The sequence below is a fragment of the Serinus canaria genome, chromosome 2 (assembly GCF_022539315.1).
Source record: "Serinus canaria isolate serCan28SL12 chromosome 2, serCan2020, whole genome shotgun sequence".
NCBI classification, from domain to species: Eukaryota; Metazoa; Chordata; class Aves; order Passeriformes; family Fringillidae; genus Serinus; species Serinus canaria.
Genome location: NC_066315.1, coordinates 3122167 through 3144264, shown reverse-complemented (window position 1 = coordinate 3144264; position 22098 = coordinate 3122167). Strand labels below are relative to the sequence as shown.

The 22098-nt window shown below is 44.6% G+C and overlaps 1 protein-coding gene across 1 annotated transcript in view; it reads right to left on the bottom strand.

Moving 5' to 3' along the window:
- The window catches only part of VIPR1 (vasoactive intestinal peptide receptor 1), a 112621-nt gene that overhangs the window by 69351 nt on the left and 21172 nt on the right, over positions 1–22098 (bottom strand). The gene's annotated exons all lie outside the window — the stretch shown is intronic.

Genomic DNA, 22098 nt, shown 5'->3' with positions numbered 1-22098 from the left:
CTTATTTCATGTTCGCTCAAGAGGAGGGAGAACAACCCAGAACTGCTGAAAAAAAAAATAATCAGCATTTCTCTCCATTTCTTTAGGAAAAAAACCCCACAACCTAATTTTTTTTTTTTTTTCTGATGATCAGTATGATAATTCACTTGTAGGGAATTTTGGAAGGATTGCAGATGGGACCTCTGAATTGGTTTTGATGATGCAGTTTATTTTTCTTATTTTCTACGTAGGCAGGAAGGGTGAGCTCAGCTCACATCTCCACTGCATGGTTCAGAAGGTCACAAGACCCTGAGTTACAAGGCCTTTTAAGGAGTTATTGACCAATAAAACACTGCCAACAAGGATATTTATGCTTTTGACCCAATCCTTAAATATTTAGTCTTATGGAGCCATGCTACAGTGGGAGCTTTCTTAGCCAATCATGTCATGGCATGAACAAACTTAGCACAAACCCACAGTGCTGCATTCTAAACTCCTTGTTTACATCTGTAACTACTTTTATTTTCTCTATATCTTAAACTCTAAACTTCCCTTTACTTAGCTTAACATGTCTCTGCTTTAAACTATAAATCCACATTCTCCCTTCTGTCACCTCAGTTTGGGAGCCTTTTTCAAGGTCTCAGATCAAATCCTGGGTTTAACTTTAAGCTTTGGCTTAGAGCTCCAAAGTTCTGAGAGTTCCCTGCATTTTGGGATTCCAACAGATCAGGAGCAATTCTGCTGCTCTGTGCTCTGGAAACCCTGCCTGGCCAACCAGCACCAGCAGCTATGTAGGGCAGGGCAGATGGAATATTTATGCCAGGAGCAGTGGGATCTGTGCTTCATGGTTCATTCCCTGGCTCTCACACTCATTCAAAGCACAACAAACCCCAAATCAAATAAGAACAGAATCTCTGATGCAGATTAGGAGATCAAGGAGCTAAGAAGCAGGAAATTCCCAGTGACAAGACTTTTTTCCCTCAAGTGGTTTCTCCTCAGTCAGCCCTAATCAAGTTGTGTTTGTAATACAACAGTGGCCATAAACATTCAGGTAATTAATTGTAGACTCCTCATAACAAGCAATTCATGACCTGCCTCAATCATAAATCATGGAAATGGTGATTTCTACTCCAAAAAAAGGAACTCACACATATCTCAGGGTGCCCTTGTCACCAACACACTCTCAGCTTGGAGGGGACACCTTGACCAGGAACTGAGGCTGCTCCCAACCCCAGCATTTTTAAAGGGATTGCAAAGGGCATTCAACAGGGAGAAAACTTTTCAGAATTCCAGCTGCAAAGAGATGGAGAGAAGGGAATGATGGCAAGAGAGCCTTGGCTTGAGTTCATACTGTCCCTGTGAAATGGAATGTGGGAAAAAACATCAGTGGGGTGAACTTCAGGAACAGATCGTGAGGACACAGGAGAAGTGATTGATTCAGTGACCTCTCTTGAGAGTTTTGGGATAATCATATATTTTCATCAGAAGTAAGCAGAGAAAATAAATTAAGGAAACAAAAATAATTTCCTGTCTTGCTTCAAAATGCTTTGAGTTATTGCTCTGTTGATAAATTTGCCAGTCAAGGTTTTAAAACAAAAAAAGTCCAGCAATCCTTTGAAGGAACAATTGTTTGATGTAAATTTGGGTTAGGATTATAAAATAATTTAACAAATTAATCTCACCATTTCCTATTAACCTATCCTGCTCTCTTCCCTGTTTCATGCCATGCCTGGTTTAGATTTTAATTTCCTTTAGGTTGGGAGTGGGCCTTGATTAGTAGTGTATAAACAAATAATTGTGGTTTTCTAGTCGAATTAAAAATAAATAAAAATACAAACACTAGAAGAAGGAGAATCATTTGGAGTTGTCTTCATTCTCAAATATTTCTTTTCCCCAAAGGGAAACAGATCTTTGGAAATTTCATCTTGGCTCATCTGAAATACCATAGAGATATTTTGTTTTGATTTACAGTTCTTCTTGCCATTTTATTTTAACCTTAAAAAAGCACAAGGGGAAGCGTGAGAGATTCGCAGAACACTTGCTGGAAAAATAAAGACTGAAATGTTTTCAAAACATTCTGACTTTTTCAAGGGGAAGTTTTAACTCTCTGGACTTAAACTTTTGCCAAATTCATCTCACATCTATAAATACCTCTGGTTTTCACTTTATAAATTAATTCATACTTCTCTAACTTTGATCAGGGCTGGCAAACCACTCTGTAGTTCTACAATATTTGTGATTTCTTTTTTTTTTTAGGCAGTAGATTTTACACCAAGCCCATTAGCAAGTGCTTCAATGCCACTCCTTCCCTTCAGCAAAATCTCATGCCTGAGTTGGATAATTGTCTATTCACCTCAATGGTCCAATATTTACTTCTGAATAACTGGTTTTGTCACCTTTAAAAACAAATGAGTCTCTGTTTTGAAAAGTGGGCTTGTGACAGGCTCAGGTAAATTTTATTATACATAGAATCTTTAAAATCTCATCTTTTTTTTTTTTTTTTTTTTGGCCATACAATCCAAAAGAAAATATATTTATGCTAGACAAATCTCTGAAAAAAAGAGTGTCCAGCAGCTAAATACCAAAATACAGAAGATCTCGGGTTTGTGGTGCTGGTGCTGACTTCTTGTGAGCTTTTAGGGAAGGTGGGTGCTCACAACACCCCCAAGCAAAACTGAAGGCTGAGGGCAGAGGGGCTGGAAAAGGTCCTGGGGGTGCTGGTGACAGCAGCTGAACAGAGCCCAGGTGTGCCCAGGTGGGCAGGAAGGGCAGTGGCACTTGGACTGGACAGGAATTGGGTGTCCTGCAGGACCAGGGTGGGGATTGTCCCCTGTGCTGGGCACTGGTGACCTCCAACCCTGGGGTCAGTTTTGGGCTCCTCATGACAAAATGGACACCGAGGGGCTGGAGTGAGTCCAGGGAGGAGAATGGAGATGGGGAAGGGTCTGGAGCACCAGGAGTGGCTGAGGGAGCTCAGCCTGGAGAAAAGGAGGCTCAGGGGGGACCTTGTGGCTCTGCACAATTCCTGACAGGAGGGGACAGCCAGGTGTGGCTCTGCTCCCAAGTAAAAAGTGACAGGACAGGAGGGAACGACTTCAATTAGCACCAGGGAATGTTCAGTTTGGACATTAGGGAAAATTTCATCACTGAAAGGCCTGGCACAGGCTGCCCAGGGCAGTGGTTGAGTCACCATCCTCTGGAGATACTTAAAAGCCATGCAGATGTGGCCCTTGGGGACATGAGCTAGTGGTGGCCTTGGCAGGGCTGGGCTGATGACTCCTCCTGATGATCTTGGAGATCTTCCCCAACCTTAATGATTTTATGATCCCATAAAGAAGGAGTGGGAGGTATCTCAGCTTCTCTGTCAGTGGGACACATCATCCTCAGATTTAGCTGAGTCAGAGCTCTATGTTTAGTCTGACCTGATTTTTTCACCATTCCTCCAAGTCCACAGAGAGCAAGCAAACACCAGCTCTGAAGGCTTTCATCCCACTCCACTGCCTGTGCTTGGATGGCTTCAAACTTAAATACCCAGCACTCAGCTGGAAAAGGTCAGTGATGTGTGAATTTAATGTCCACAGACCTTTAACTCAATCAAGGTCAACAAAGAGATTCACACTGGAGGACTTGGAGCTCATGGCTCATTCTGCACATTAACTAAAGAAGTAAATAAATAACTCTAGCACTCCTCCTTCCTCCTTCAGCCTCCAGTGATAACAGCAATAACCCTCACATGTCACAGCAGTCACTGAGACAGGCTGACAAAGGCAGATGGAATAAAAATAACCCAAAAAGATCACAGCTTTGGGCACCATCAGGAAACAGAAAGTGTGGGGTTTTTGCTGGGGGGGTCATCAGGGAACAAGTTCAGCCTTAATTCCTCCCCAGGTAACAAAATGCTCATGGTTGGAAAGAGCCCTGAAGAGCTGTGAGTCCTGCCTGGCAAAGGGGATATTCCCTGGAGGAGGGGCTAAATAATTATCTTGCTTTGGTCTGTTCCTCCTGGAAAAGTTGAGTTAAATTTTATAGACAACTTTGTACAAACTCACTTTACTAATTCTCCATTTCTAGGCTGCTCTTTACTATGTTGTGTTGTTCTGTTTGGGTGTTTTCCTATGGAAAAGGCAGAGATTTTGGGCTTTGGCCTCTTTCACTGTAGTGGGCAACTGGCCACAGAGACAAAGGGCTGGGGAGCACATGAGTTCACTTTTCCCATCCAAAAAGTGAATACAAAGCAAAAAGCACAACAAGCTCTGGTTAGCTCATGTTAACATCAGAGGGTGAGCTGTAATGCAGATTCTTGGGAATATGCATTGTGGGTGAAGCTGAAACAGGGTCACCACCCCCTCAAACCCCTCCTGGCATGCCCCAAACACCCTGTAAAGGTGTGGTGGGTTTGTCAGGGGGTTTCCCGCTCATACTCTAATGCCTGAGCAGAAAAATGAAGGGAATGTTTTTCTGGATGTGATTTCTTGCAGCCCTGAGCTCTGCAGCAGCTCTCACATAACAAGGAGTTGTAAGCAAAGTCATTATTAATGAGAATTTTCCTTCTCAACAGATCCCAGGAATTGTTAGAGGATTACTGTGCAGTCTGCTGCTGCAAATAAAGCCTTTGTGTACACTCCTTAATTAAATCCAGTTCCAAGGATTGCCAAGACTGGAGGAGTTGCAGAAATGTTTAGTCTCATCTGCAGGGCCAGAATATCCAGGGGACACGTGGCAGCTCCTCAGAGACAGGTGGGAGTCACAGAAGAAGGGCTGTGAGCCTCAGTGTGCCCCTGTCCCCTGATCCCAGGGGTGGGAAGTGGATTTGTAGGGAATTCTCCAGGCCTGGCAGAAGGCTCACACAGTGTGTGCAAACCTTGAGATAAAAAATAGTGATTTAAAAACACCATAGAATTAGACAGACAGTGCTGAGAGAGAAATGGAACTACAAACAAGTTTCAAACTATAACCTTACAAATAAGACTGGATCCTTTGGAGAGATAGAACAGGAAAGATGCATTGGAGTGAGATCCACGAGGGAGAATTTCAGATTATTTGCTTTAAAGCATTTACAACGTGGTGTGGCTAAAGCTGATAAGCCAAGAAACACTTATAATATATTATAATTTAAAAATAGTTAGCTTCTAATTATAATAACATAAATTATAACATCTGCATTGTCTCACCCTTCACATAAAACTAAAAATAAAAGTTCTTTAAAACACCTCTCAATTACCCCATCTCTAAATCAAAAAAAAAAAAAAAAAAAAAAAATCCAAAAACCACCAAAAAATCCAACTCCCAGGGTGTTCCTGGGCTCACCTGGAGCTCACTGGATGGAGAGCCCAGAGATGAGAACCAGGGTGACCACAGTGACAACAGGATTTGGAGTCAAACAAAGGAGGAGTGGAACTGGAAAGTTTTCAGATGATGCAATCCCACCCCTCACCCATTTCTGTTCAGCTCAGTGGGAGAGGACACAGGTTCACTTCCAGTTCTGAGGGACAATTTCTCCCATCCCCACCTTCCCAGAGCTTCTGTGAAAAGAGGAATGCAATAAGGCAAGAGCAAGTTGCCTTCCAAGAGTTTCTGTAACTTGACTTCAGTCGCTGCTCGAGGTGGAGATGAAGTTTCTTAACCCTTTCTCGTGTGAACCACAAAGGAAAGGAAAGATTTTAGCAGGCAGGTCTTATTTCAAGCATCAGAAACATAACCTCCTCTGGCTTCCATCCATCCTCTTTATTTGTAGGTACACTGGAATGAATGAACTCTCAAAACAGCCCTGGCTCTCATTTCTTCCCTAACTTCATTCAGCTCTGTCTTAAAACTAGATTTTCAGATTCTTTTTTGGTTTGTTTTTTTTTTTTTCCTTTTAAACATCCTCAGGAAAATACAGCTTTATTCCTAAAACCCCTCTGAGTCAGCCAAAAAATACAGTGTAAAAGGGCAAGAATGAGAAAAGGAAGACCCCAAGGATTCTTTTTTTTTCCTATAGTGATGGGTGACACAATTTCCAACAATAAGGCTGTCAATAGCTGCAAAAGCTCTGGTGATCTGGGGAAAATAAAATTTTTAAAAAAGGAGTATTTATGAAGTATTATAATTATTTGCTCTTCTGAAGGAACTTTGTGTAAGAATCCAAAACCATGTTACAAATACCATGAAGTAAATTTTAAACATCAGTACTATAGACAGAATGGGAGATAAATCCAAGTTTAAAACACCCCAAATCTCCTATGTGCCTTTTGTAGGATCAATCCAGGAGGATTTACAAACCCAGTGATTTTTCAATAAAGAAAAGTTATTTTCTGTAGTGTTGTAAATAAATTTCTCTGTGACCAGCCAGCAGTGAGGGACCAGGGGCAGCAGCACATGTCCTTGGGAGACTTTGCCAAAGAAAATAGACCCAGGCAAATTCCCAAATCTCCTGAGTCCCACTTAGCTGCTCAAACCACTCCATCCTCCTGCCAAACCTAATCCTGCCAATGACAGATCCATCACTGGACAAGGAAAGCAGATGTCTCTTCCCAGCTCATCCAAGCAGGCCCTGTCAAACAAAGACAACTTGGCCAACTCAATCCAGCAGCTTGGAGGCTCAGAGCCTCCTTTTAGCCTGATTGTCCCATTTCTGGGAAGAGCAGGAAAAGGAGTGGTTTTTTGGAGAGCCCCAGGGAAAGGGAAGCTGAGCAGCTGTGCTCCTTAACTCCTTAGGGACAAGCTTGCAAATGCCTCTGCTGGAAAAAAAAAAAGAGATGAATTGGGGTTTTTAAGGAAGAAGAGAACCCTGGAATTTCAGTTATGACACTCAACTACAAGAGGGGCAGCACCTGAGTGAATTCAAATGAGCAGGACACAGCTCTGATGGATGGGTAAGCACAGCTGGAGGAGCCAAGGATGAGTTTCCTCTCCAGGAAGATCAGAGGGAGGATCTGAATCCAAACAGGAATAGAGGGATGCTGCAACACTGGGGTCAGCAGTGCTTAGATCTGCAGTTAAAGTGCTGCAGTGTCCCTCATGGCTGAGGGAGAGAAACAACAATAATTATCCCAAAACAGGTAGGGACAGGGACAAAAAGGAGGGAAAGAAGTGGGCTCCACCATCTGGAGTGCAAATTATCTTGTAGTTTTCCCTGAACTACTGATCATTGACTACTTTTAATTTCCTTCTCCCTTTGGGTTGAGGGAAGTCTGTTCTTTTTAATAAAAATGTTCCAACATTTTCCCATTAAACTATTTAAACCTTCTGGAAGAAATTCAACTCCAAAGCATCTGCTCAGTCAGTGACAGGAACAGCAGGAACACAAAAGGAAATGCAGATCCAGGCCTGCCTGACCCCCAGGGCTCAGGAACAGGATTTGGGGATCTGTGGGCAAAAATCACGTGTTTTTAATGTAAACATCTACAGCTATCTTCACTCTGATTATCCTACATCACCTGAAGAGAGAAGCAGGAACTTCCAGGGCAGGAGTCACTCCAAACTGAAGGAACTCTCTAAAATAGGCAAAAAAGAAACCTTGCCCTGTACTGCTCCATCCAGGGAGCCTGAGGCTGGCTGGGTGAGTGCCTGCTCTGCCAATATCTCTGAAGTTAAATGAGCCAAACCCTACAAACCTGGGCTCATCTAAACAGAATCATCCCCTCCAGACAGCCCCATCCTCCCCTGGAATTCTCCAAAAGCCTGAGGAGATGGTGCCTGGCAGGATCCCTATAAAGGAGTTGAGTGACCACTTGTGAGTGCCCTGATTTGTTCAAAGGCTGGGTTTTTATTCAAGATACAGCAACTCTGACGTGCAGGAAAGGGCCTGGGCTCCAGCAGGATGTGCAGGTTAGCTGTTAACACTGTCCTGAATTTCTGCTCATCCAGCCCTGAGCCATCACCTGAGCAGGCACCTCTTCACTGCTTTGCACAGGAAAAACTGTTTCCTAATTCAGATGCAGACTCAGAAGGGACTGAAAAACCTTAGATGCCAATTCCTGACAGTCTCCATCCATCCATCCAACAAGAAAATGGGCATAAAATAACCCTTCCTATGGGCTGTGTTATCCAGCAGTCACCACAGTGCCCTTCTAGAACACAGACTGGGGTAAAATTTTAACTTTCTTGGCTGTCAGTACCTTCTACATCTTTTATCAAACCAACCTAAGAGAAATTCCAGGATGATTTTACTGTTCATACATCACTTCCATCCTAAGCGAGTGGCCCTAAACAGGGCTTGTTTTTGCCACTATTCAGAGCTTTCTGTGAAAATCCAGGTATGTTCCTGGAACAATCCATAAGCACAGCTCATTTCAAAGAATTCACCCTCAGAGCTGCTTCTCTACAAAGGGGAACCCAAAAAAATACAAAGGTGTTGGCACAAGATGAGTTTGGTTCATTCAGACATTGAGCAAAAAAGGGAATGTTCCCTCTTTCAAATGGAGCAGAAGTGGCTCAGTCAAGGCTCTGGATGAGTACATTACTCATGGGTTTAGAAAGCATTTTTGTCAGAGCCCTCAAGTGAATGGTTCCTCACAGATGGTCTGAAGCATCCAGGTGTGCCTTCCAGGAAGAAGGACATGCTGAGATGAGCTCTCAGCCTCAGGACAAAGTCATTGTTCCTAAAAATGAGGGAGTCAAGAGTGCCTCAGTGGTTTGGAACCACTCCAGGCTCAAGAGCTTCTCTGACAAAAATCAGGATGGGACCACCTCTCCTCCCTTGGCTGAGGAGGGTGGGAAATAAAAGGACAAGTCATTTGTGAAGCAGAGTAAGGTTAGGACAACTACAGGGAGCAATGCTGCCAGGGGGAAAAAGGATTCACAAAAATGGGGAAAACCATGCAGAGAGCAAGTGAAGAGATCCTGACCTAAGGAATGTTCCTAAAAATGAGGGAGTCAAGAGTGCTCCAGTGGTTTGGAGCCACTCCAAGCTCAAGAGCTTCTCTGACAAAAATCAGGATGGGACCACCTCTCCTCCCTTGGCTGAGGAAGGTGGGAAACAAAAGGAAAAGTCATTTGTGAAGCAGAGTAAGGTTAGGACAACTACAGGGAGCAATGCTGCCATGGGGAAAAAGGATTCACAAAAATGGGGAAAACCATGCAGAGAGCAAGTGAAGAGATCCTGACCTCAGCCAGCACAGGATGGACACATGGACAGAGCTGAATCAGAAGAACAGAACATGTTGGAGGACACTGATTGCCCAGGCATCTCCTAGAGGAGAGTTTCTAATTACATTTAAGTTTGCCAGCTTTGAGTAAAGATATTTTTGATGACCCTCCTGTGCCCAATGGCCAGTGCACATTGAGGACATCATGCATCTGAGCAGCTGCTGAAGAGGGACATCCTCATCAGGACTTGGCAGTCTGACTAGAGATTTTTGGAGGAATTTAACAGTCCTGGAGGAGTAACCATTACTGGACTCAGGAACCAAAACTATCAGCACTGCCCCTGCACAGTCCTGTGTGCAGGGTCAGTATGAAGACAGAAAATAACTCAAAATGTGGTTCCACTCCTGGTGCCTGAAAAGGGAGCTAAAGGCACAGGTTGGACAGGTTGGAATGTGAGCCTAAGAGCCTGAAAAGGTGACAAATAGGAGATGACACACAGGACATGACACACACTCCCCCACACTGTCTAAACCAGGCGTGCACGCAGCTCTTCCACCTGAGGAGAGCACTGACATCTCCCCAGGAGCCCCAGGGCCACATTTAATTCTCCTGACAGCTCCCACCACCTTCCTGCTCACAGAGAGATGCTGTGACAGGGCTGCATCCCTGCCATCAACACTTCTGAGCACACAGCTGAGTGCCAGGTGGGACAGGTGATCCCAGTGAAGGGTCAGATGATGGAAATATCCACCTTCCAAACCCAAACAACCCCAGCAGCTTCCATGCTTTAAACACAGAATCATGGAATGGTTCAGGTTGGGAGGGGCCTTGGAGAGCATCTCATTCCAACCCTCTGCCATGGGCAGGACACCTTCCACTGTCCCAGGTGGCTCCAAGTCTCATCCAACCTGACCCTGGACATTCCCAGGGATGGGCCATGGTGAGGCTTGACCAGGGAAGTGATTTCCAATAGCTTTAAAGAAATGATCAAACCCTCTTGCTTCCTGCAGGGATTCCCCATCCCAGCTTGGCTGTTGGGTGAGAGCTTTGCTGCCCATCCACCCCCAAACAAAACCAACTTCCAGCATTCCCAAACTGTGCACCAGCTCATGGTGAACCTGATGTTCAGGAAGATTAATTTTGCTTTACTCCCCCAGGCATTTCCTTTTGTAATTCCTTGCCTGCTAACAGCAAAGATGGGGAAAAGAGATGAGAGGGAAGATGTTTCTGCTTGGTCTGGTTAAAAGGGAAAATATAGAAGAGCACAAATGACACAGAAAATGAGTGCTTTGGTGACAAAACCAAATCTTTGTGGTACAGCATCACCAGACCTCTCTCAGGTGATGCCACTGGCTGGAGATCTGTGTTTTACAAAGGGAGTGTATTAATGTCTTTTGCCAGGTGGAGAAACCAAAGCAAAAAACCCAAAACAAAACCCCACATAAAACAAACCAAATAAACCTCAGAAGAACCTAAGGAAACCCCAAGCCAGAAACCCCCAACAAAATTGTCAGTTGGTTTCTCTGCCTCCAAAAGCTCCTTCCTTATAGAAAAAAAAAATCAGTACTTCACACTCTCTGTTCCCAGCATTTGAATGTCTCTAAAAGACCTTTCCCCGTGCCAGTGTACATTGATATCCACATCTGTCAGAGATATGAAATATTGAAATGTTCTCCTCAAAATATTCCAGTCTGCCAACAAAGAGCCAACAGAATAAGGGAGAATTTGTGTGGAAAAATGAGTGGGAAAGAAAATAATTGGGCCCTTCTTGCATGGGAACAAGGGAAAGACTTCAAATCTCAAATTAGGAAATGCGGATATGAGGAAAACAACAGAGTTGGCAATTAGGAAGGTAAAACCTGAGATGGGCATCAGTGATCAGGACACCTGGGAAGAGGATCTTGGAAAGAAAACAATGTTTGGAGCAGCAGGAGGAGCAGAAAACCTCTGAGCATTGCTAGAAGTCTCAGCTCTGGCTGTCAGGATCAACTCAGCTGAGCAGAAAATGCCTTTGAGCAACAGGGCTAAAAAGAGAACAGCAGGAAAAGAAACCAAGTGAGATTTCTATGCAAAGAGCTGAAATTCAAGACAAAACCAAATCACCAAGAAAATGAGAACTCATGTGGAGCCCCACCCCAGCTTCTGTTCACCAGCCCCTTCAAAGAACTGGGGGTGAAAATACAATTTTACTGATGCAAACTGGAATAGTTACACCTGAAAATGAATTAGCTTGAATAATTGAGAACAATTATTCAAGGGGCTGGGTGGGAAGGGGTATGGAAAGTGATGGGAGGTGGAAGCCACTCAGAGAGGAAAAAAGGGCTCAGATGGCACAGGGGGAGTGGCACCATCTGGCTGAAAGTCAACAAAAGTAAAGCTTTTTTATTTGGAGGAAGGAGAGGGGGGGGAAAAGATCCAGACAGCTCTCAGCAGGTTAATCTGAGTTAAATACACAGGACTTTTGAACAGGACTCAAAAGAAAGAGTGATGGAAAGAGGCAGCAAATGGAGATAGGGACAAAATGGAAAATGTGGTTTATTGAAAGTAAATCATGGCAAGGTAACTTATAGGTTTGATTTATAAAGTAAGTGTTTGGTTTGGGTTTTTATTTTTGAGGGGGGAGAGATGAAAGTCAGTGGATTTAAACTTTCCAAACCTCAGTAAAAAGTCTGATTTAGTGCTAAAAGGAATGACTGCCATACCAATGGGCACAGGGATTAAAACTGGGAGGAAACTAAAGGAGATGGTCCAGTGAGGCTGTGAATTCCTCATCCCTGGCAGTGCCCAAGGCCAGCCTGGATGGGATTTGGAGCAACCTGGGATGGTGGGAGGTGTCCCTGCCATGGCAGGGGGTGGAATGAGCTCTTTTTTAACCACTTGTGTGCACACACCTGAAAATGGCCAATCCAGATCTGCCGAAGATTAAAGATGAGGCAAACACCATGAAAAGGGGACAGAGAGGGGCAATTTAAAGGATGCTGATGGTGCCTTTGGAGTAATCAGCCCTTCACAGCCACCTCTTCCTTGCTTTAGCAGCCCCCACCTGCCTGGCACCTTTTCCATCAGGAGTTGGATCTTTCCTGGCTCCACCCCAGCATCCCTTGGTCCCATCAAATCAGGACAGCAATAACACTTGGCAGCTCCCCCAGAAACTGCAGTTCCTGCAGCAGGGCTACAATTCCCTGACTGGAAAGAGAAGGGAAATTTTTTTTTAAAAAGGAATTTTTTTTTTTTAAGAGAGAAAAAGATAGTAACTAAATTCAATTTTGGTTCTGAAGAAGAAAGCATGAAACTAAGGCAAAAAAATTTTTCTGACTCCAAAACTCCTTAAGTGTGTAAAATCAATTAGTTGAGAGACAGGCAGCAGCATGCTGAGCAGCAAGAACATCAGTCAGGGGCACAGGGAGCATCTCCTTCCACAGCAGTCACCTGCAGAAGGGTGAGAGAGGAGGAAGCAAAGCTGCTGGGAAGAAATCAGCTTATTATTTATACTACTTCTTATGTGCCTTTCAAACACTGACTGCAAATAGGATAGCAGAGGGGGAGGCTCTCAGGTGTCCCAGTGAGGTCTCCAGGATTTCAGCTCCCAAATGCCTTTCTGAGGTGATTTCAGACTGACACTCAGCCCCTCTGGGAATGCTTAAAGAAAAATCACAGCCCTGCACAAAGTCAGTAAAAAAGTGGCCATTTTTGCCTAGGAAATTCCTGACACTCTCTCAGTGGTTCTGAGCAAAGATCTGACAACACAACTCTGAGACAGCCAGGAGCTCTGGGCAGCTGAATGCAAGAGGCTGAGCCTCAAAAAATACCCAGCCCTCTATTGGTGACACTGTCATTGTCACCCCTGAACACCACCAAGGATTGACCAATTCTCCTCACTGCTGGAAGCTCATCCAGCAGAGCAGCAAAGGTGTGAGTTATCCCTTCCTCCACAGTTGAACAACCTCTCTTGCAGTAAATCTGGCCAAGGGACTGCCCCAGCCACCCCCAAGGAGAGGATGAAGCAGAGGCATGGTGGTGACCACAGCACAGGCAGTGCCTGGTGCAGTCCAATCACTGAATCACAGAAAAACTGGCTGGAAGGGATCTCAGGAGGGCTGGCCCAGCCTTCAGCTTGAAGCTGGACTCACACCAATGTTACTCTTGCTCAGCCACAGATTTCTCTACCCAAAAACCCCTCCAGCATGGAGATTGCACAACCTTTCTGGGTGATGTGTTTTGTTTTACAACCCTTGTAGTGCAGATTGTTGGTAGCTGCTCTTCAAGCACCTTCTGATTCCAACCTCGTGTAGAACCTTGAGGTCAAAGAGGAGCCCCATCTCCCCCTTTTACACAGCCAACGTTCATCTACTCAGCCAGGTGTGCCCCTTTTCACCTTCACAAATAACAACCATGAGATTTGCATTGGCAGCCTGCTTGTTGCAGGGGAAAATTCTAAGACAAAATGAAGTCACAGAGGTTTTCAATGATTTGGAAGGATTAGGCAGGATTGCACCTCGTTTCCAGGTGGCTGGCACAGTGCACACCCTGCTTCACCTCTGAGAATGGCTTTGTAGGGATGAGTAAAAGTCTGCAAAACCTAGGATAAAAAATCAATTAATAAAAAAATAAAAAGTTAGGATAAAAAAATCATCATAATAAAGCTAGGATAAAAATTTAAAAAGTTAGGATAAAAATAATAATAAAAAAGCAAATTAAAAAGAGAGCCCATCTAAACTTAGGGAGAGAGAAAGCAAATGTGTAATCAATCACAACCACCAAGGGCCTCAACAATAAGATTTCTTCCCAAGGATATCTATTTAATATGGGGGGAAAAAAGGGTTTAAATTCCAGGGACTGAACTCTCTAATGAGACAAATGAGGATTAGAAGCAAAGCTTTGCTTGGGGATGGTTCAATACTGCCTGGCAGGACTGGCCAGAAGAGGCTTTCTGGAGTGTCTCTCCCAAATCATTTGGGTCTGTTTGTACTGCAGGTCCAAGGAAGAACCTGATGGTTGGAGCTGTGCAGGTGGTAAAACTAAATTTCACAGAGGCAGAGAGCTGAGCTCCAGAGGTCCCTTCCAAACTCAGCTGACCTGGGTCTGCATGAAAATGATGTTGAGTTTGCTAAGAGTAAAGGGAGAAGGTGTAAATTACACCATCAGGAAAAAAAGCACAACAAAGATAAGACAGTCCATAAGAGCCTGACTATTCCATTCCTGTTTAAAAGCAATAAATCCCAGAAGTGGTTTCTAGAACCTTTTGTCCCATCCTTTATCAGTGTCCCCATAGATCCTAACCCACTCCTGGGCTTCTCTCTGCTGACCATCAACAAGACTTAACCCATATTTTGAAACTCTAGATTTCTGTGGCTGCTACTTCAGGCTTAAATTTGTAATTCTACCCTACCAAATCTGTGGTTCTAACCAGACTCGTTATGGAGCTTTTTTTCCCCCTCGTGTTTTCTATTTGCAGAAGTTTTATCAAATACTTAAAGACAAGTTGTGAGTTGTCCCTCAGTGTTTCATTTTCTAGAATAAACATCCCCAGTTTTTAATTTTTTTCTTCAACAGCATTTTTCAGATCTTTTAGCATTCTTCTGGCCCTGGCTGGACTCCAGTTTCAAGTGTTCTTACTCCAGAACAGATACATGTGCTCCAGTTAAAAGTCTGTCAGGGATTATTTGCTTCTTTTTCCTTGTCCAAAACAAAAGTTTGGTTCCAGTTTATTGTTTATCTTACTTGCAGCCTACCATAGGCAGCAGCCAGAAGTAAAAGGGGTGTCTACAAGCTCAGCCCAGCCTCTGTAGAAAATGAACTAAAACAGACATAAAACCTGAGAAATTCTGATTTTGCAGGTGGAGAAATGCATAAAGCTTGGGAGGCCAAAAAGTTCTGTCAGGAACAGAAGCCCAGGGTAATTTTTCCAGGTCCCTTATCTAAGTCTTAGTGACACAACCACCTCTCAGCAAATTAAAATATCAGATGAACTTTGTGGTGCAGAGTCACAGCTGAGCAGGGAAGATGAACTGCAAGGAACACCATCAACCCCAAGGAAAAAAGCAGGAAAAATCCCAGAAAAAGGCATCCCCCTCCATCCCCTCCTGAAGCAACAGAACATGTTCCAATAGCTTTGGATATGTATTCATGTTGAAACAGAAGGGTAAAAATGCAGCCTTGTCCTGCAAAATCAGCACCAAATGATAAAAACAGGAATTCCTAAAAAACAAACCCCAACATTTCCTCATTTTAATCCCTCTCCATTCACACTGCCCAGCAGCTCACATGCACATGAGTGAAGCTCACTGAGGACTACCCAGTTTCACAAATTCCTGGGAATTGCCTTTTGAATTGGGACTGTATCGTGTTCAAACATCAGGAAGTTTGGACATTGAAGGAATAGAAGCAATCAGGGAATGACAGAATCAGTCCTCTGTGGCTTTACTTTTCTCTGAGGGTTTGTACAGCTGATGGGACCAGTCAAAGCACAGACCCTGACATCAGAGAATCATTTAGGTTGGAAAAGACCTTTCAGACCATTGAATCCAATCATTATTGAGTCCTTCAGTAAATTTGAGGACAACACTCAGCTGGGAGTTGTATTCATCTGTTGGAAGGTGGGAGGGCTTTACAGAGAGACCTGGCATGGTTGGATGGATGGGCAGAGACCAATAAGATGAAGTTTAACAAATCCAAGTTCCAAGTCCTGCATTTTGGACACAATAACTCCCTGCAATGTCATAGGCTGTCACAGCATTTGGCACACTTGAGACAGCCACAATACACAGAATATCACCATACAGTTTCAGGAGGCTTTAAGCACTCACCCAAACACAGTAACACCACACCTCATCAGAAGGCACCAGGGATTTCCCCATACATTTCAAAAGGCTGCAAACAGCCACCCTTATTATTCTTTAGCCCAACCTTTTATGCCCCTCATGTCCATGCACTGCACCTGTGTGCCCTCTGCTCCCTTTGTGATGGCTCAGCACACCTGGGCACTCCATGGCTCATTGCTGGCAGTGCTGCTCCCCTGCTGCTCACAGCTGTAGCTCCTTAGGGATGAGGCTGGGCTGCAGCCCCACTGAAGCCACCACAAACTGTGAGCCCACAATAGGCTGGGGACAGTGTGGCTGGGCAGTGGCACAAAGGGACCTGGGGGCACTGGTCAGCAGAGACTGACCATGAGCCAGCAGAGTGCCCTGGTGGCCAAGAAGGCCAATGGCTCCTGGCCTGGCTCAGCAATGGAGTGGCCAGCAGGAGCAGGGGGGTCACTCTGCCCTGCCCTGGGCACTGCTGGGGTCACACCTGGAGTGCTGTGCCCAGCTCTGGGCCCTCAGCTTGGGAAGGACCTTGGGACACTGAGCACATCCAGAGGGGACAGCGAGGCTGGAGAGGGGCTGGGAACACAAACCCTGAGAGGAGCCCTGGGGGAGCTGGGGGTGCTCAGCCTGGAGAAAAGGAGACTCAGGGGTGCCCCCATCCCTCTGCCAGCTCCTGAAAGGTGCCTGTGCTCAGCTGGGGCTGGGCTCTGTCTGCAGCAGCACTGACACACCCAGAGCTCACAGCCTCCAGCTGCACCCAGGGAAATCCAGGCTGGAGAGCAGGGAAAAGTTTTTCCCAGAAAGAGTGATAAAGTTCTGGAATGGCTGCCTGGGGAGGTGGTGGAGTCCCCATCCCTGGGTGTGTTTGACAAAGCCTGGATGTGGCACTGGGTGCCAGGGCTGAGTTGAGCTGTTGGGGCTGGGTTGGGCTCAGTCTCTTCCAACCCAGCAATTCTCTGTGGTTCTGTGTGATTAACCCAGCACTGTGAAATCCACCACCAAACCATGTCCCCGTGGCACCTGAAGAGCCACCAGTGTAAGATCTTCACCTGCAATCTCCAGCCAGCAGCAATGTCCTGTCAGGATTTTAATTCAGGATGCAACTGGAAATGACACCTCCAAAGCCACATAATGGGTGACTCACAATGAATCCAGCCACGTTTACCCATTAAGAAGGATAAATCTTGGGGCTATAAAATAGTCTGGACTGGGCCATGGGTGAGGGGTGGAGCTGTTAGGGTTAAGGGTTGGGCTTGATGATCTTTGAGGTCTTTTCCAATCTAAACATTTCTATGATTCTGTGGATGCAGAGGTGAAATTGCACAAGCAGATTAAAAACCCCTTTAAAACTCCTTCTGCAGCAGCTTGAGCTGCCATCAGAGTTTCTAATTGCAAAATGCCTTAGAGGAAATAACCATAAAAATCATCCTAAAGGATTAAGGTGCTTCATTAAAGAATGAAAATAATAACAATTAAGAAATCCAGCCCCTCTTCCCTCCAGAGTTTGATCTTGAGCAGATTTTTCCTGGTCACATCACACACTCCTGGATATCTCAGATTTCCCACAGGAGGCATCCACAACAAGAACACTTCAAGCATGGACACATAACAAACATAGTCCAGAGAATTTTCTGAAAATATTACCTGACAAAACCCAGCCAAGTTCTTAAGCTGCCATCCATGCCCCATGAAGAGGAATATGTTCTATAAACACAGAGATATCTCCACAAACAGTGATACCAAACAGGAGATCCCCCTTGGCCTGTATTCTACTGACTGGAAGCTGAGTTTAATATCCAGCACATTCTTTTTTTCTTCTCTGGTTTTATTAATTGTACCAAGTGTAAATCTGTTAATGAAACAACACTTAAATTGTTCATAATAACATTAAACCCCCCCTGTGAAATGAATGAGGTTTCCCTATCAGGTCCTCTCTGTGGACTGTGGGAAATTTCCCTGTGCTGATTAGAGTATTTATTAAAGTCAGGTTTTGAGTGAACAATTGTTGTGGGAATTGATCACTGCTCTGTTGATCCTCTGCACCTTTCCAGGGAACACCATCCCAGCAATGCCATTAGGATGATATTATCCTACCCCCACTGCCAAAGTGCCATCTCTGACTTCCAGACAGCAACACCAGGATGTTGTAGGAGCCTGTTAAAATATCCCTGCTGTCCCCCAAAGGATGCTTCCTCAATAAAACCCATCTTCCTCTCATGATCTCTGCATCCTGACAAAAAACCTCCTTCTCCTGATGACCAGGCACCAGTTTGAGGATGGGGGACCTCCTTCACCTCCTCTTGGTTGTCCTGTTTATGAAATCATGGAATCATGGAATGGTTTGGGTTGGAAGGGACCTTAAAGCTCCTCTCATTCCAGCCCCTGCCATGGGCAGGGACATCTTCCACCAGACCAGGTAATTTTTGGCACACAGGTCATAGCTCTCCTGGAAGGAAGGGCCAGGCCACCAAAGACAAGATGGTGATCCAAGCCAGGTACAGTTTCCCAATGGAAATTATTAACTTGGAGTGAAAACTTCATCGCAGCTCACGCATGAATTAAACAGGGGGGGAATCGGAAGTGAAAATAAATAAGTGAACCAACAACCCAGTGTTTACTAAACTAAGGCAAACAGAGATGAAGAAATACAAACAAAGCAGCATGAAATTTAGAAGCATTATATGAGAACCTGAAGACATCAGGAGAAGTCTGCAGCTGGAAATGATAGGAGTTTAATGAGAAGTTAATATTTTTTAGTTGTTTTGTTGTTTTTTCTTTTTTGGTTTTTTTTTTTTTTTTAACTTTGATTTCTTCTGAGTTTGGTTTCCTTGGAGTATTTTGAGTTTTTAATTTATTTTAAACAAAAAAATTACAACAAACGAAATTTTACAGCCCATGCACTCCAGTAGAGGAAAGTTCAACACATAATAATTTGGATCTGTGTTTGGAAAGCAGCAGGGCAACAGGAACGGCTCTGCTGATGACAGAGAAGCTTTTTCCAGCTCACTAGTAACAAAGGCAGATGTTAAACAGCATCCACGAGAGATAAACATTTAAAATTAGCAGGCCTGGACATCTTGCACCTAGGAGCATTTGTAAAAGCTGGCTGAGATCTGTTTGAACCCAGCCAAATGCAAAACCTGGGCTGGAGGAAGAACAGACTCAGCTCAGCCCTCCAGTACGGCAGCCCGGATTTTGGGAAAGAAGTGATGTGGCAGAGAATCTGAGGATGAAAAGAGGCAAATAACTCCACTTTAACTCCCAGTGGGTGCTGCTGGGAAAAGGCAAACACGAGTGTTTGCTGGATAAACTGAGCAGAGAGGAAGGACAAGAAGAAAATTCTCCTTTTTTTACGCGGCACTGGAAGATCTGTCCCATGACACCACGTCAAGAATTTTAAAAGGCCAATAAAAACCCAAGGAGGGTGTGGAAAGGAAGCACAAAAGGAAGTAGAGGAGCTCTGCATCCTTCTGGATGCCCTCAGGTTATCTTAGTAGCCACTGGAAGCACGCTCAGGCAACTTAACCAGGTGTTGAATGTGCTCAGAGGCCCTTTTGCTATCAGATAATTCAGTCTAGCAGAGTAAAGTGCAGTGGGACATGAACTGCAAACCTCTGAAAATCCCTAACCCTCTCCAGATTATCTCCAATAATAGCAAGGGCCAAGGGAAATGTGTTGGGCTGCTCATCTCAGCCCCTTAAAAAGCAGAGTTCAGCAGAGCACGAGTTACATTTTATCAGAAACAGGTTGTTGGACTCGTCTTACTGGAGGTAACTGGTGAAAATTAGCTGCTTTTAATAACTTGCCAAATAAAATAATCTATCCTTCCCATCAGGGATTACTCTAATCTTAATATAGTTCCAACTGCACAGACTTCCTGGGTTTTGATGTCAGATTTTGGCCCAGGCACTGAGATGTTACATTTTCCTTGGACTTTCCCAAGTAGCTGTTGGCTTCCACTCATGAAAGTCCACTTGCTCTTGTTTGGAAAGAAAAAAAAACAAACCAAACCACATTTAAATAATGAAGTTTGAATAATGTTCTCAACTGCAAGAGGAGGAAATGCTGCTCAGATGTCCTTGAAAACTCCACTTCAGGGGCATTTCTCTTTGATTAACACCTTTGGGTTGGAAAAAGCCAGGTCAAGGTCTAACTACCCATGTCATGGAGCAAGAAGAGGCAAAGAAAAATCTTATTGATCCTGCTGGAGCCACGGGTGCTGCCAGTTCCCAAAGTTCCATCAGGAAACTTGCATTATTTTCTATTTTATTTTTTTCCCATATTCAGTACATCCTGGTCTGGTGGAAAGTGTCCCTGCTGAGAGCAGCAGCTTGGAATGAGATAAACTCTAAGATCCCTTCCCACCAAAGCTGTTCCATGATTCTGTGATCCCAGCCAAGAGAGGAGCAGCAGCAGCAGCCTTCAGGTCACCTTGGTGGCACAGAGAAGAAAGATGCCAAACCTTTGCAACCCAGCTGATAAATAAATGAGAAATTCAACTTTGCTCTTTTTTTTCTTTTCCCTGAATAATTTAATGATTTTTGCTGGTTTTGGGGGTTGCCAAAAGTGACCAGGAGCTATTGGTGTTTCACCAGTGCAGACACTGACATGGAGCATGCAGGAATAGACAGAGAAATTGCACCCCAAGGCAGAATCCCTTTGCCTAAGGTTCGCTGCCCAAGTCCCAGGTGGAATTCTCAAGAATTGGGAGAGCTCGTGGTCCAAGAAAAATTGTCTGAGGGATCTGTCCCCTCTGCATCCTGAACTGGCACAAGGCCCTACCTGGGGGCAGATAAATCCAACATCAAAGCTCCAGTGACCACAAAAGCAGAGTCTGACATCTTATTCTGCAATCCACTCCCACCTTGGGGATGTTTTTACAGGACAAAAGGATGATCTGATCCTATTCTTGCTAAAAATGAAGAATGCCAGGAGTCTGCCTGTCCTCTGCATAACATCTCCCTCTGTTCCATGTGTGGGAGAAAGAAATCCATCTTGAATGAAGGAGATGTCCTGCAATTCCAGGGAAGAGACACCACCCCTAATCTTTTTTTTTTTTTTTTTTTAATATTTTCTGTTCTTCAAAGCAAGAACATCCATGTAATCAGTTCTGGGCTTGCTGGACCCCACAAGCCCAGCCTGGGGCTGGGGACACAGTGAACTCTGGCTGCACCTGCCCCTCAGGACCTATTTGGATGTTACAAAAGAGAATGGATTGTGCAATCCCTGTGCCTGCAGATATGCTGTGGGATCCCACTTTAACCCTCTTTCTATCTGTGAATGCCCCATTGTCACATTCACATTTTCTGAAAAATCCCTTCACCCAGGATTTCTCTCCTGGGAAGCTGAGAAGCCTCAGAGAAAAAGGAAAACAATTCTGATCTCATTTGCTTCTCCTGTGCTGTGCTCATGTGGAATGTGTTTGGAGATTGTTCACCCACAGGTGATTGTTCCATTGCATTCTGCTGGGAGTTGTTTTCACTCTTTGGCCAATCAGGGCCAGGCTGGGTCAGGGCTCTGGAGAGAGTCAGGAGTTTTCATTATTATCTTTTTAGCCTTCTGTCTGTATCCTTTCTCTATTCTTTAGTATAGTTTCGTATAGCATTCTTTAATATAATATAGTATTATAAAATAATAAATCAGCCTTCTGAGAACATGGAGTCAGATGCATCACTCCTTCCTGCCACAGGGCACCCCACAAATACAATACCCCATCCCATAAAGGAGGATTGCACTGCTTGTGGTTTGTCAGACTCATTTGGGTCTAAACCTGGGAGCAGGGACCTAACAAGCATCTTCAGGGCTGGGATTTCACAACCCAACTGGTTTACTCTTTTGGCAGAGTTCAGCCTTTTCCCTGGGGATCCTCAGAGCTGAAAATGCCTCTCAGTGGCACAAGATCTCACTGCCATGGCAGAGGTTGGTCCAGCAGGGGAAACTCTTCCAGACAAGAAGTTCAGGCTATTGCCAAGAGGAAAACCACATTTAAGGTCAGGAGTCCTTCAGAAACTCTTCCCAGCTCCACAGTCCACCAGCCAGCCCAGTGAAAAATGAGGATTTTCTGTTCCACAGCATGTGCTTTGCTCACTGCAGTGAACTTTGTGCTCACCATCATCTGGTTCCTACCATTAACTTCCCTTAACTGAGTTCCTGCCCCAAGGGCTTGCTCCCTGCCCAGAACATCCCATTCCCAGCCCAGCAGATGTTATTGAGGGCCAGTTTTTGTCCATGAGAATTTATGGCA